Source organism: Armigeres subalbatus, chromosome 3 (genome assembly GCF_024139115.2).
Source record: "Armigeres subalbatus isolate Guangzhou_Male chromosome 3, GZ_Asu_2, whole genome shotgun sequence".
NCBI classification, from domain to species: Eukaryota; Metazoa; Arthropoda; class Insecta; order Diptera; family Culicidae; genus Armigeres; species Armigeres subalbatus.
In genome coordinates this window covers 113,372,942-113,385,386 of record NC_085141.1, presented here as the reverse complement: position 1 = coordinate 113,385,386, position 12,445 = coordinate 113,372,942, and the positions used below count along the sequence as shown (strand labels likewise).

At 41.0% G+C, this 12,445-nt stretch overlaps 1 protein-coding gene and 1 long non-coding RNA gene across 3 annotated transcripts in view; one reads left to right on the top strand and one right to left on the bottom strand.

The window, feature by feature from the left end:
• Positions 1–12,445, top strand: part of LOC134224976 (odorant receptor coreceptor) — a 112,711-nt gene that overhangs the window by 73,321 nt on the left and 26,945 nt on the right. The window lies entirely within an intron of this gene.
• Positions 110–1,380, bottom strand: LOC134224562 (uncharacterized). Its single transcript, XR_009982978.1, has 3 exons — positions 1,256–1,380; positions 1,109–1,191; positions 110–999 (listed from the first exon to the last, which is right to left on the bottom strand). It is a non-coding gene; the product is annotated as an uncharacterized LOC134224562 (long non-coding RNA).

Here is a 12,445-nt window from a genome sequence, read left to right as displayed (position 1 = left end):
GGTTTTCAAAATTAATAGTGAAACGATTCCCAAGTGAAACGGTTCTAGTTACGATATTGATACAACTGAATCCACTTACGCGCCAAGCAAGTTGACTGTTCTACTTGCATGTGGATCAGCACGAGTTTTCCCGGCAAGACTCCTCAAGGCGAGTCCTAATGCTATAAAGATCAATCCCGAACCAATCGCGTAACAACTGTTAGTCTCAATCTCACTCCTTCAAAAAGGATAACAACGGGCGATTATTTGACGAAAAATCCGATTAACCAAGACCAAGAATACTTTTTCTTTCGACTCTAATTTGGCTCTATTGTGCTTTAGTTCATATCTATATTCATATTTCTCAGTTCCGTAAACCTAACATGCTTCTAACTACTGCGTGCACGCTCTTTGACCTGGCTATGTCTCTTCTTACAATCAATGTACTTTGCGAACGAATGTTGGAAAAATTGAAATGATCTGACCTGTTTGCAGCACCTGGTGCCCACGGGCTCGACGACGGCTATCAGAGGCTGATCTCTCTCTCTTGCGACTCAGGAATCATGCGACGGTGTATTACGCTACCGAATCCACCAGCTTGGACGACAGATCAACCTCGACGTGGTTGATAGCAGGGTGGCGAGGCGAGATCGGTCGCTGGTTATGCTGTCAGTTTCTGCGCAGTGACGTGATAGCGAGTCCTCATCAGCGCCTCCAGTGGCCGTTGATAGCAGCGGCTTCGGTGCCGTAACCCAAATTCGTGGTTCGTGGTTGTGGTCGATACCGTTCTCGATCTCCGGGTTCCCTTCGAGGCCAATGTCCGGGCGATTCGATAAAATACGGTCGAATCTCCCTGGAGGCGTGGATTACCTATGGCCCAGGGCGCGCGAGGGTCCGATGCGGGCTCGACGACGAGGCGGGCCTACAAGCCGCCGGGCTTCTGACCGGTCCCTAGAAACAGCGTGGCTAGTCGCTATTTCCTACGCCCTACACTAGCACCTTCTCTTGAAGGATAGTGTCCTTCAAGATAACAGAGAATACAACAAACGTTCGCATTAATATTCACAATTTTTACAATCGGTCAACGGTTTTCACATGCATTTGCCAAAAAGAGGTTATAGTTTATTACCTGGGCCTCGAGGGATTTTTTCACGTGCTATACTCCGGTACAGCACAAAGTTTCGATTTTTACAATAACCATACACTGGTTCGCTACAATATAGATTATAACAATGATAAGTTTCTACAATACTTCTACGTAGTCATACGGTCTCACATTTTTCGTGTAAAAACTTGTCGCACAGGGCCAATAAAATAGCTTTCATCCACTACACTTTCTCTAAACTGTAAATATAACTATTTTATCTGAGATTCCTTAATATGGCAAATAATGCTTACAATGAATTATTGGCAGTGGCTGATTTTCTACCCGCCGCTGCCACATCCAGGCGCTATAGTATATGAGCAAAATAGCCAGCAAGAGTTAACCGCCAGAAATTTGTATGGCGAAAGACGTCTAACGTGGGTTTTCTCAAAATAAGGAACTTTTCATGAAAAAATATTTGGTACCGGTTATGAAGGATGGTGTCCGCTACTACGCCTACCAAATATTTTTTCGATGAAGGTGCTTAATTTTGAGAAATCGAACCTTAGATGCCTTTCGCCATACTGATTTCAGAAAGTTAACTCCTAGTGTGCCGCTGTAAGCACGCTCAAAGCAGGCGATTCATTGATAGTCGATCGCCTAGCAATCACTCTCTCTTCGTTATCAGGATTTCACGTTTCACAAATTTCTACGTCTAGGTTCAAAGCCGATCGAATAGAGAATACTTGATCTCAGTACCTAACGCGATACACTATCCGACGCCCCTTTTTTCCTTTTCATTGTTAGTGAATCATATATCAGTTCCGACTTGAACTGACAAGGCTAATCGCTATCGTTTTTGATGATGAGATTTTCCCATCCAAGTTGCCACAGGATAGATTTGAAAATGTGGTTCCTAAACCCACCACTAAGGACGCTCGTGTTGTTAAAATATCGATAGACCCTTGCTCATCCCAGGCAATAAAATACAAAGTAGACTAGCTTGGCGATAAAGTGTGAGTTTATTTGGTTTATTTTATTAAATATATTGATCTTTCTGTAACCCTGTTACAATAGTTCCTCCTGGGCATTCACAGGTTAAGGCTCAAGACTCCATCACAATGTTTTGAAAATTAATGATTGTATCACTTGTTTGTAATAGTACGGAAACGTGCAGCAGCGATAAATAAATGTTGTTTACAACTGGGATGGGTGGAAATGGGGTGGTAAAATATGCCAGCTGATGCATAATGTTGCCAGACTTGACGAATTGTTTATTTTATATCATAAGACATGTTCATGGTGTATCAAATAGGGTATCTGTCCCTATATCAATAACAATAAGGCAATGCGCATATGACATGCATTGATTTCTCTTCCAATAATCTAGAAACATGAAAATAATCATGCTCGGCTCACGTAATTTTTAATTGAAAACGATTTGGTAACTTCAAAAATGAATTTTTTATCGCATTATAGAAGTATTTAGCTAAAAAACATCATCACCGCCATGCACCTATTTCAATAACATTCGAAAACAGTTAATCCTATGCCTGTACCTATATCAATAATACTGTTTCCAACATAAAATACGCACACTATTACTTGTATGTATACGTAACGATATGATTGCAGTGATGCCGAATTCTCCAATGTTTTGTATTTGAGTTGAAATAAAATTACAAAATTGCAGTTTTTGTTGTAGTTTTCCAACTTATCAGTTTATTTTTATGTTTGTCATAGCTTATCTTTTCGATAAACCTTATTTTACAAACATAAGATTTGAATTTCACAATGAAAGTTCATTCAAGCATTTTTTAAATAAAAATGTTGGTCGGCAACCCTTGCAGATACTGCCAGCCATGCAAACAGTTTGGAATACGGACAAGGATAATTGAAACGTTGTTCGAAAGAAACCTATATCAAACTATAGGAAATCGCGTTGGTTTTGAAAATATAATTATATTAATAGTGAAAATGTGATGTGCTTTATGTGTTGTGAAGTGAATTTTGAAGGGATAGAATTGTTTTAGCTTGAAATTGAGTGAAAAACAACGTCGTGAAAACAGATGAATCTGCTAGTAACAATCGAGCAGTGCATCAAACCAACAGCTCAGAGGTAGGAAAATGAAAATAAATGTGTTTTATATTTTTGTTTGAAATAATTTAAGTCTTGTGAATTAAAACATTACTTAAACAAAATCTTGAATAATATTAAAAACATTCGGAAATGTGTTCCATCCATTATTGTGTACATACTATGTGAGGAATTGTAAATATATTGATTTTTTTATTCGGTTTATCGACGGTTGGGATTAATATACGGGCTGTTATTAATATGGGAACAGATACCCTATATGGGTATTTATCGATTTAAAATGTTTTATACACCATATGGAATGTAATAGAAGCTTACATAACATGTTTAAATATTTGTTTCTGGTTTTATTGTTCAATCCGACAAACAGCAATGATTTTTTCCAAAAAATAAATCTGGCAACGGTGAAGAGATGATTATTTTATTGTGTATGCACATCTTTGTTTGCGTGTTGGCTGGCGTATTAGGTTCTGCAGCATGACGTCACGAATGAATTCGGTCCTCGTCAAATGAACTTTTTTGACAGTTCAGTAGTACTTTCCACTGACTCCGACGAGGACTCCGCCAAGGTTCGAGTTCGTGATTGGTTGGCTGCCCCCGAGTCCAACGCGAAGTACTACTAATCTGTCATCAGTTTGAGGTTAGATACAGACGCTGCAGAACCTAATACGTTTTATTGTTCGGATTGAATGAAGTTGCATCGCGTAGATTTTGCACTCACCATTTCACTTATTGCGCTAGTGAATTCGAGTCTTCCGCATTTTATTGCATTCACAATACGGTCGTCAAATTTGTCTCTCACTTCGATTTTTGGAAAGCAGTTTTCGTAAGTTTTTGGGCGTGAAGTGAATTAATTGGTAGTCAAGATTGAAGAAAAATGTGAAGCTCAGTTAGTGAATATGTTTTAGGAGTGATCGAATAAAGGAAACAATGGGAAAAGATCAAGTGAAAAATCAAGTGAGTGTGTATGTGATAGATCCGAACGTTCGAACGTTAGTATGCGTTCGACGAACATACGAATATCGGTCTAGAAAAAACGCAGTTTTCAGCGTTTTTCAAGCAATTCCTCAGTAATTGCTAGTTTTGAAAAGTGAAAAATTAATATGGAAAAGCCATAAATATATTATGATGGAGGGTAAGTCCGTAAATAGCCCCAAAATATTGAATTTATTTCAAAACTTTGTTAGTATTAGTGCGGATTCGAATAAAATCACCGTCATTATCCAATTGATTACGGTTTATAGAGCCTTAAGGTGACTTAGCTCCAATGAGGCAACGTTACATGCCCAACATTTCGTTTCCTTCCAAATGGTTGCCTCGTAAATTTAGGTTTTAATTTGTATTAGAAGAGAACGTATCTACATGAATTTGTAAAGAAGACTTACTCTGGAAATTTTGTAGAATTCCGAAAATTTCTGTTGATTCCTTCAGAATTTCTAAAGTATTCTTTCGAAAAGCTTGGATAACTTCTTTAACTTTAGGAATTCTACAAATCTCTTCCAGCTATCATTTTCTAGGAACTTCTTCTAAAATACCTTATTAGTTTCTTCAAGATTTCCTCCAGAGATTTCCCCAGCAATTCCTCATGGAGATTCATCATTCTCAGTGAAAATACTCAGAAAAAATGCTGCATTATGCCTTTCTTAGTCTGGAAATAAAATGCGTGGCTACAAAGTAAAATCAAGCTAAAGGTTGGGTAAAGGTTGGGTTAAATTCATTGCAATGTTCTTGGACTTCCTTATTCGTATGAGCATCATAGAGTTAGTCTTATGAAAAAATAATGCAAAACTGGTAAATAAGCTAATAAACCTTAACTAAAACCAGTTATCATCCAATAATTCTGAGGAATGTCTTATTCATTTCTCGGAACTTCTGGATGAAGAAATTCCCAAAATTCTCAGAAAAAGAATTCCTGGAAAGCGAATTTCTAAAAAAAAATCGGGAGAAGCTCCACATATTTCCTGATAAAGGATTACATCGAACTCCCCATAAGTTCATTAGAAAGAGTTCTCTAGAAACATGGAGAAGACATTTCCCAGAATTTGTGGAGAAAGATTTCCTCATAGTGCATAAGAAAAAATTCCCAAGAGTTTTCGGTAGAGGATCTGTCCAGAAAATCTGGGCTGGGCAAAGTCATTCCCCACGATCCTCGGTAATGGAGTTACTCCAAATTCCTGGAAGAGATATTTCTCTGAATTGCTGGGGGTGGGATTCCCCAAAATTCTTGAAATAAATAAAGAACATTCCCGAGAATACTTCTAGAAGAGATTCTTGGAGGAGTTCTCCAGAGACTCTGAAGGAAAAATTTTGGTGAAGAGAATTTTTAGAGAACCAGTTCCCAGAACTCCCGATGAAAGAATTTTCGAAAATACCTGAGGGAGAATTTCCCAGGAATTCGAGAAGAAGGAATACCTGATTACCTGATAGGTTCTCTACAATATATTGTTGATTGTCGACTGGAATTAGAGTTGCTTATGGATGTGGCTTTCTCAGTCTGAGGATAATAAAAACGGCAAAATTTTGAAAATACCCGACGGCCGAATGTATTTGGCTTTTTCAAGGGAAATAGTTTATCAATCGTTTTTCGTTTGCGAATTAATTCCAGAATTCCTGGAAATGGAAGAACCTAAAATGAATTTCCCAGAATATATGGACACCACGCACTATCGAATCGCTTACCACACGTTGACTAGCCCTGCTCCGATTGACCCCGCAGCTCTATGACGGATGACTTCGATCGGTAGTATCGGAAATTTATTCAGAAATTCCTCTACAAATTCCTCCAGGAACTCCTCCGGAAGTTTCTCCAGGAATAACTGCGGAAGTTCCTCCAGGAAATCTTGCGGAAATTCCTCCAGGATTTCTCTTCAAGAATTGCTGCAGAAGTTCGTCCAGGAATTCCTCTGGAAATTTCTCCAGGAATTCTTGCCAAAGTTTCTCCAGGAACTCGTGCCGAAGTTTCTCCAGGAATTCGTGCCTAGGGATTCCTACGGAAGTTCCTCCATTAACTCCTCCGGAAGTTCCTCCATTAATTCCCCAGGAGGTTACCCCAGGAATTCTTTCTAGAAGCTCCTTCAATAACTCCTCCGGAAGTTGCACCAGGAAATCCTCCGGAAGTTCCTCCTGGAGTGTCTCGAAGAATATCAATGAAAGTTCCTCCAGAAAATGCTCCGGAAGTTTCTATGGGGATTCCTGCGGTAGTTCCTTCTAGCATTCTTCCCGAAAGTTACTTCGAAAGTTCTTTTGGGAATTCCTTTTAAAACTCTTTTGTAGTCTAATTTCACTTGGGAATACTCCAGAAATTTCTCCATTAATGCTTCCAGAAATGAAGCAGGGAATGCTTGTAGATATTCCCTCAGAAATTCCATCCGTAATTTCTTAAGAATGGTCCCTAGAAATTCCTCTTGTATTTCTCTCTGAACTTCTTCTTCTTCAATGGCTCTACAATCCAACTAGAACTTGACCTGATTTTCAACTCAGCATTTTCTCAGTTATTAACTGAAAGGTTTTCTTTGTCAGCCATTGCATGAATATGTATCTTGTATGGTAAGTACAATGGATACACTATGCCCAGGGTGTCGAAAAGATTCTAACCCGAAATCATCCTAGACCGGACCAAGAATCTAACTCATCATCTCCGGATTGGCAACTCTACGCCTTTGCTCGCAAGGCTAATGGAGACTCCTTTAATAAAGATTCCCCCAGAAGTTCCTTCAGAATTTTTCAAAAATCTTTAAAAAAAAATATTTTAAGAACGCCCGAACCTCTTTCAAAATTCACATAGAATTCCTTTAAAACCAGGAAATCTTCCGGAAATTTAGTTAGGATTTCTACTAGAAATTGACGGAAATTCATTTGCGAATTCTTCCAGAAAATCTTACACGTATACCTCCAGAAACTAACCCGGAAATTCTTCTAATTATTTACTCAAAAATCCTCTAAGATATAAATTGTTCAGGAAATACTGGCAACCATGGCGTCACCATGGTCCTTGTCTTACTCAGCCAGGATTATTTTTCAACAAAAAACAAAATCTTATCTTTGGAGGTTGACATGCAGCTGCGGAAGAAGGAGAAAGAGATGCAGCGTGCTCTGGAGCGGAAGAAGGCGGAAAGGGGGCTGAAAATGTGTGCCGAAGAAGAAGAAGAGCAAGCCGAGATGCTTCAGAAGAAGAAAGAGCAGATGGATCGCATGAAAGCGAGCCAGAAGACTTTCGAGCAGCAAATGGCAGCCATGGACAAGGGGATGGCGGATCTTTCAACTTCCAAGGTGCCCAAGCCGTCGTTGAAATATGTTGGTGACGATCTACGAGCGAGAATTTCTCGCAAAATTGAACAAGCTGACCCTGAAGAACGTCAAGTTGCGAAGACGACGAGGACACTGGAGAGGAGGACGAGGATGCCGATGAGGAAGAAGAAGCGGAATCATCGAGCCGGAGCTGTGAGTCATCTCTGGAGAAGGGAGCCAAATGGCACGATTCGCGGCCTACAAAGCGTGCAATGATGCCTGTGGCTATATTATCCATGAAAACCTGAAGGAGCTGCAGAAAGCGTTAGAAGGTGACGCACTTGAGCTGGTTTCGGGTCAGCTACTACTGCCGGAGTCGCCCGAGGGTCCTAGAAAAGCTGCGTCGGAATTATGGTCGTCTGGTGCAACTGCTCGCGAGTTTACCGGATAAGGCCAACAGGTTGGATACCCCTAAGCCGGACAACCTCCGGAGCTTTGTCCCTTTTGGGAATACTATGGAGCAGCTATGCGGCCATTTGAGGCAGCCGTGAATCCACTACTAATCAAATCGTTGGTTACCAAGCTGCCGGATCGGTAAAAGCGCGAGTGGGTCCACTATCGGACGGAGAACGGATTTCCTGATGGACATCGTGGCGGATGCCTGCGAAGTCGACGTAAACGTGGAGTTCAAGCCGTCGCATCCTCTAAAAGAAATTCTTTATGCCGGAAAAGGAAAGGGGAAGTCTGTATCTTCACAGCAAAGCCAGCAATTCCAATGTGACCGCAAACGAGAGATTCCTGAGACCGTGCAACTACTGTCGCGAAAAGAGCCATCGGCAGCGACACTGCGCTGAGTTCAAAAAGTTGCAGTACACCGGGCGCCTGAAGCTGGTAAACAACGATAATCTGTGTCACGTGTGTCTCAACAAACACGAAGGCTAGTGCAAATTCAAAATCAGCTGCTTGGAAAATTGGTTTCCCTGTCGGGAACAAACTAAGGTAATCTTACCCTACGGAGCTAAAAGGCCGAAGGTGAGAAGTGACAATTGGTCGCCAAAGGGGAAAACGTTGGGTGGCAGTTTTCACCTGCTTGGCTGTACGTTCGGTGCACCTAGAGGTTGTGCACAGTCTCACAACCGAGTCGTGTCGGATGGCCATCCGCTCGTTTCCGCAACAAGTTTGGCAAGCCAAGCCAAATCTTTTCCGACAATGCCACTTGCTTTCGCGGAGCCAATAACGAGACGGTGAAGATGGACGTCATCAGAGATCGTGAGCAGCCCATTTACCGCATGGAATTGCATTCCGCCGGGTACCCCACACATGGGAGGTGTCTGGGAGCGGATGGTACGGTCGGTGAAAAAGGCGATGCGGGCACTCGATTACGGGTGAAGGCTCAACGATGAAATCTTGGCGGCAACTCTGGCGGAATCGGCGGACATGATCAACACGCGTCCTTTGGTCTACTTGCCGCAAGACTCTGGCGAAGCAGAAGCACTGACGCCGAAACATTCCCTCAGGGGAACTATGTCGGGTGCTGACTTGGAGGTGAAGCAGTTTTCGACGGGTTCTGCCGAAGCTTTGCGTACCATCCGACGATCAATCAACGGTCGAAATGGTTCGACGAACAAAAACCGATCGACGAAGGCGACCTGGTATTCGTAGTCGACGGGAAGAATCGGAAGTCCTGGAGGCGAGGCATTGTGGTGGAAGTGATGAAGGGTTCGGACGGACGGGTCCGAATGGCGAACGTGAGAACTGCGGACGGCAAGGTTCAGAGACGTGGTGTGGTGAATCTAGCGGCGTTGGAGATTCGGTAAATCCGGGAAGACCGAATGTTACGGGCTGGGGTGTTACGACCTCGCATTAACAGCCCTGGTTGCAGCATAACGGGCAACATGGCAGCTCGCGCTTAGTAGTAGTAGTAGTAGTGTAAGAGAAGCGAAGAGAGAAGTTATTATGGTGGTGGTAGACAGTGTAGCGAGTAAAGAGGTGATCAGAAAGTAAACAAACTTCCCCATAGCAGCTATTATTGGGAAAATTTATTATCGAATTGTTGAAAGGCAAAAATCGTTATTTTGTGTTCAACTTCGGAATTATTTATTATGAGCAGCAGAAAAGAGTGTAGGACAGTTGAGATACCAATACGGTGGAACTCCTGATTTTCTGAGCAGAATAACTCCAAACGGCAAATCAAGTTTATCTCCTGTTCCTCTTGTGTAGATCGTAAGTAGAACCTGGAAAGTGATAAAATAATGATTCATTAATTGACAAATTATGTTTGAGTAGCAGTTTGACGATAAAATCGGCCAACCGAAAGGTAGGGTAGTTGAACCTTTCTTCAACACTTTAAAAAAGTATTGGAAAGCATTGTAAAAAGAAAGGAAACCAGTTTATTTGTGCGTTAGATAATCAAATTATTATTATCATTTACCAGGCTTCGACGGATCAGGTTAGTTATCTGCTTTAGTATCTGCCTGACCTGCTCCATAGTTCTCTTTGGATAGTAGTTGCAAACGAAGTCGCCATTGATTATGATAATCATGAATCCTTCACTTGAGCTCTGCACTGGATAGAGAATATGGTTAAAACTTGAATCGCATGGCAGCTAGATCCCTATAACAGGGGAAATTTGATACGGCTCTACAATTATCGTGACGTCACATTGCTTCTGTTGTTGACTGTCCCAACGATGCTGTGTGGTTTTAAAATGATTCAGAATTGTCTGGATCATTATCACTACTGCTGGCTTATGTTCGCCCTCTTAAAGGTAGGGTATCTCTAGCCACCCGTCTGATGATAATCTTCCTCCTCTTTAGTGCAAAGCATGCACTTCGGCCACTGCGTATATCTCTTAAAATGACTTACCTCCCCACATCTGTTCGGACCTTAACAATCCCCTGTCTTACCTCAAGTACCTGGTTAGAAGCGAATAATGGTAGCAAAATTTTCGCAAACTGTAGACCTTCGTACTCCTTTATTATCCGAATCGTCGTTTTCAACGCCCCCTAATTATACTGTGTCCTCCGTGCACTCCTATGCTCCTCTTCCGACTTGATCTTGTTTAGATCCCCGTCGCGTCGCTGTAGCTAATTCCTCCGTTCCTGTGCCCAACGATTTCACAATCAGCTTCTGCATAATCAAGTTAACCGCAAGGTCCCCGGGTAGAAGAAAATAACAATAGAGTAGCAAATTTTACCATTGCCATTATAAGAGTAAACCAATAGCAAAATATTTGCAGAAAAGGAAATATCAAAATTAGTTATTATTGGTATGTTGAAAATCCAAATGATAAATGACTAGCAAACTATGCTACGATTACAAAATGTGTTCTTCATTTTTTATTCTGCTCTTGCTTACACGGAACCACGATACAACTCACTTTATGGTTCCTTTCACTCAAATCTTCCCTTGCGTAGAAGAAGCCAAAAATAAGTAAAATGCGAAAAAAATCAGGTAAGTACTTTGTCTTTACTCCCGTGTTGAATTTTCACCCACTATGGAGTTTTACCAACTCAAATTTATGTTATTTTCACTGATCCGAGACTATGGTGAAAACAACCCAAATTTGGCTTCTTCCACGGAACAGCACACGTTGGGTCGATGCAGTTCTCTTTGTTTATAATAACATTCATGAGAGGGAGTGAGAAAACTACTTACTTTTGAGTTAAAAATTTGAACTTCGTACTCAAAGTTGCGTTCTTTAAACTTTTTTTTAGTTTTTTTTTTTTTCTGTGTACAATGGTCAATGACACATAAATAACCAATTTTATTATTATAACTAATTTTGTTGTTGGGATGCAATTTTATGTTATTTATGAATAACATAATAATAACAAAACCTGATATAATAGTAAAATTTGTTATTATTATGTTATTTGTTTGTTATTCACCTCTCCCAAGGTCTCCAGCATAAATAGCATCTTTTCCGGTTTGTGCACGCCTGGTATTTGATACGTTTTCGCTTAAGTTCCTCAGATCTGATACGTCATAGTGTCGTTGGCTTACAAAACTCAATGACCGATCGGACAAATTCTATATAAAATTTTCTATAAAAAGTTAGATTCCTTTAAAAGGATCATATTCAAAGTAAACTAGCCACGTTTTAAAATGAGCGCTTTTCATAAGAACTTTAAAAAAGTCTATTTCAACCCAGATGAAGCCACAAATTCCACTATTCAGTAATTTAAAAGCTTACCGGCAGTGATCTTGTTTACAATCCATCTTGATGAACCTTTCTCGCGTCCTGTTTTCATCGTAACTAGCAAACAACCGAATCGGCATAGAAGCACTAAGAGCGCAAAAAAGGTCAACGCGACAAATCTTTCAACAGTCTCCCAGCACCCCATAATTTATCTCGCACAAGTATTCAATTTTCCGCTTCACGAGAATAATGGCTTTTCATGGTGACACTTTGTCCTTGCTGTGCGCTCGTTTGCTGCTATACCTTGACAGCACAGAATAAAAACTTTCTGGCTTAGCCACCTTCTTCCACATCCTCCGGCTTCCGCTTCCTGTGGGAATACTTGCCATAGAATTTTATGAATACGACGGCACTGCCAGCTGGAAGAATATACCAAGAAGCTTGAGCCATATTAAATGCATGGAAGCTACACAGAATGTGGATTCTGTTCAACGCACATAGTCGCAGATTCCGTTCCCGGTCGCTTTTCAATCACACGACGGATCGGAAAAACAACGTCCTCACGCGAGCCGATATATTATAGATCCATATATGTCCCAACTCTGCGATACACATTCACCCGTCGTCGTTGTCGACATCGTTTGGAAGGGAGTTAAAAAAAGAGCTCCCAATAAGAGTCTTCATGTACCACGATGGAATTCTTTTCATTCTCGAAATCGTTGTTTATATGTCCTTATGGTTATACGTCGTCGGAACATCATACGGATCCCACGCAGAAGAGGCCACAAGAGACCAAAACTGAGGACCATTATAATAATCATTCTTGGGTTTTGACGATGTGATGAGATGGGAATTTGGTGAAAACAATGCGAAGCAAGGTGTTGTCATGGTGGTGAGGCGGCGACGACGGAATCAA